This window comes from Euprymna scolopes, chromosome 9 (genome assembly GCF_053919585.1).
Source record: "Euprymna scolopes isolate OS-2025 chromosome 9, ASM5391958v1, whole genome shotgun sequence".
Classification (NCBI taxonomy): domain Eukaryota; kingdom Metazoa; phylum Mollusca; class Cephalopoda; order Sepiida; family Sepiolidae; genus Euprymna; species Euprymna scolopes.
This window is the reverse complement of record NC_136490.1, coordinates 169,372,186-169,376,144: the sequence shown is the minus strand read 5'-3', so window position 1 is coordinate 169,376,144 and position 3,959 is coordinate 169,372,186.

The window sequence follows — 3,959 nt, the reverse complement described above, 5'->3', positions numbered from 1 at the left end:
TTAAGTTCATACAGTTATTTCCCTTGATTATACGCTATTTTTTGTGATTTTAATATATAATCTAGAGGTGATTCTTCCAAAGTTAAATTAAGTTCATACAGAAATTTTCCTTGATTTTATTACATTTTGGGTTTATTAAAGAAAATTTTATTACATTTTGGGTTTATTATAGAACATTAAGGTGATTTTTTCCACAGGTTGGATTAATTCCATACATCCCTTTATTTTATGCCATTTTCCGTGAGATTAATAGAGAAAATAGAGAGGTTTTCTACAAAGTTTAGATGAGGTCCATACACTTGATTGTATGCCATTCTGTGTGAGTTTAATAGAGAAAGGTTATGTTATTTTTTCAAGATTTAGATTATTTTCATACAGTTATTTCCCTTGATTTTATTCCATTTTTTGTGAGTTTAATAAAAAAAATGAAGCTGATACTTCCATAGTTTAGATTAATTTCGTACAGTTATTTCCCTTAAGGTGTGACATATTTTATGAATAATAGAGAAAATAAAGGGAATTCTTTCCTAAGTTTCGATTAAGTACATACAGGTATTTCTCCTTTATTTTATGCTATTTTCGGTAATTTTTGGTAATATAATAGAGAAAGTAGAGGTGATTCTTCAAATGTTTAGATATAGTTAATACAATTATATCTTTTGCTTTTATGCTATTTTTTTTTTAATTTTCAAAGAAAAAAGAGTTGATTTCTCCAAAGTTTAGATTAAGTTCATATAGTTATTTCCCTTTATTTTATGCAATTTTGAATGACTTTTGTAGAGAAAATAGAGGTGATTCTTCCAAAGTTTAGATTAAGAGCGCCGTTATTGCTTTGTTTTAATGCAATTTGTGGTGATTTAATATAGAAAACAGAGGTGATACTTTCAAAGTTTAGATTAAATTCATACAGTCATTTCCTTGCATTATTCCATTTTTGGTGAGGTCAATTAAGAAAATAGAGGTTATTCTTCCAAAGTTTAGATTGAGTTCATACATTTGTTTCCCTTGATTTTATGCAATTTTTTGATGAGTTTAATAGATAAAAAAGAGGTGATTTCTGCAAAGTTTAGAATAAGTTCATACACTTCTTTCCCTTGATTGCATGTCATTTTTGGTTAGTTTTATAAAGAAAATTTAGGTAATTCTTTTAAGATTAAGATTATGTTCATACAGTTATGTTCCTATTTTTTATGCTATTTTGAGTGAGTTTATTAGAGCAAAAACAGGTGATTCTTACAAAATTTAGATTAAGTTCATACAGTTATTTCCCTTGCTTTTATGCCTTTTTTAGTGAGTTTAATAGAGAAAATAAAAGTGAATCTTTCAAAGTTAAGATTAAGTTCATACAGTTACTTCCCTAGATTTTATGATATTTTTAGTGAATTTAATACAAAAAATAGATGTGATTCTACCAAAGTTCAGATTAAGTTCATAAAGTTATTTCCCTTGATGTTATGCCATTTATTGTGAGTTTAATGGAGGTGATTCTTCCAAAGTTAAGATTAAGTTACTACGGTTATTTCCCTTGATTTGATGCCATTTTTAATGAGTTTCCTTAGAGATTAATTCCATACAGTTATTTCCCTTTAATTTATGCCATTTTTTAGTGAGTTTAATAGAGAAAATAGAGGTGATTCTTCCAAAGGTTAGGTAGGGTTCATGCAATTATTTCCCTTACTTTTATGCTTTTTTCTTTTGAGTTTTTCAAGGAAAATAGAGGTGATTCTTCCAAAGTTTAGAATAAGTTCATACAGTAATTTTCCTTGATTTTATGCCATTTTTGGTGATTTTATAGTGAAAATAGTGGTCAGTTTTCCGAAGGTTAGATTAAGTGCACACAGTCATTTTCTTTGCTATTATTCCATTTTTAGTGAATTCAATAAAGAAAATAGAGGGCATTCTTCAATAGTTTAGATTAAGTTCATACAGTAATTTCCCTTCACTGTATGCCATTTTTGGTGTGTTTAATAGAGAAAATTTAGGTGATTTTTCCAGATTCAGATTATCTTCATATAGTTATTTCCCTTGATTTTATGCCATTTTGAGTGAGTGTAATAGAGAAAGTAGAGGTGATTCTGCCAGAGTTTAGAATAAGTTTATATCGTTATTCCCTTGCTTTTATGCAATTTTTGGTAATATAATAGAGAAAACAGAGGTGATTCTTCCAAAGTTTAGATTAAGTTCATACAATTATTTCCCTTTATATTATGCCATTTTTAGTGAATTTAATAGAGAAAATAATGGTGATTCATCCAAAGTTTAGATTAAGTTCATACAGTAATTTCCCTGTATTTCATGCCATTTTTGGTTAGTTAAATAAAGAAAATATGGTGTTTACTTCAAAATTTTAAGTAAGTTCATACAGTAATTTCCCTTGATTCTATGCTGCATTTTTTTTTATTTATTTTTTATTTATTTATTTTTTTTGTGTGGGTTTGATAGGGAAAATTACGGTGATTCTTTCAAGATTTAGATTATGTTCATACAGTTATTTCCCTTGATTTTATGCCATGTTTTGTGAGTTTAATAGAGAAAATAGATGTGATTTCATTCGGTTATTTCCCTTGATTTGTGCCATTTTTTTTTTTTTGGTGATTTTAATAACGGAAATACAGGTGATTCTTTCACAGTTTAGATTATGTTCGTATCGGTATTCCCTTGGTTTTTTGCAATTTTTGGTGATTTAAAAAAGAAAAGAGATGTGTTTTTTCCAAAGTTTAGATTAAGTTCATACAATTATTTCTTGCATTTTTTTATATTTTGCAATTGAATTAGATTATTTTATTGCAAAAGTTGTGCGTAAAAAATCATGTAAGGGAGGTAGTCATTTAGTAAATATGATGTCTTTTCGGTCAATAGTTAGCTCCCTTAGTTTAAAAACTTACCAAATATGTATTGTGTAAATAAATTTAATTTTGAATAAAGATACAATATGCATGTGTGTGCGTGCATGTTTTTTTTTTTTCGTTTTATTTTTTAATTAAGCATAATTAATACAATTTTTTTAATAAAATCTCATGGCCATGAGTTTTGCATTTGTTTTATATAATTCCAGGTATAAATAAAGTAATACTTAAAATTTCCTCAGTTATTAAAATAATCTGCTATTTATTTACATCTACAATATTTTTACAGCATTTTTATCATTTGTCAATTGAATAAATAAATGTTTGTTACCATGGTGTGTTACAGGCTGAAAAAAATTTGAGAAACGCAGCATTATAGAAATGAATTTAATATTCACTGCACCATCAGCAATGGATAAACAGCTTGAACCCAGTCAGAAAAGGTTGAGGAGCAGTAGTAATTTTAGTCAATCCACCTTTGGTAAAGATGACCAAACTACTCGCTGTTCCTATCTTTTCCCCAGCCAAATGCGACAAAGAAAATATTTAAAAAAAAAAAAAAAATTGATGGAAGGCGCATCAGGGAACCCCTGCAACAATGTGAACTCATTGTAAATGAAATTTTATTGGCTGCAAAGTTGAAACATGATGGAGATGTTCTTAGTCAGTTACAAGATAAAGATCTTGTAGCTGCAGAGCAAAAATATCATATGTAAAATCAATTATACCAATTTCTCGAGATACACGACAAAAAAATCAGTAGACATGAACAGTGAAACAAGACAGTTCTGTATATAATATTTCAATATTCTTTTATTGTAGGACCAAATACCACCAAAAAGCAATATTGGATATTTGCCTGTCGTCAATCAACTAAGTACTGTGAATGCAGTATTTTTGAAAAGTCTTGCAATTGCTGATGAACTTGAAACTGAATGCATTGTATTGAAATTTGATCTTGCATTTTATGCTAAAGCACAACAAATATGTTGGAATGATGCCATGTATATGCAAATAACTATTGTCAGACTGGGTAAGTTCCACACCTACATGTTTCTCAGTGTCATTGTAAAGCAATTTGAAGATTCGAGGCCAGCTGACGTTCTACTTGAA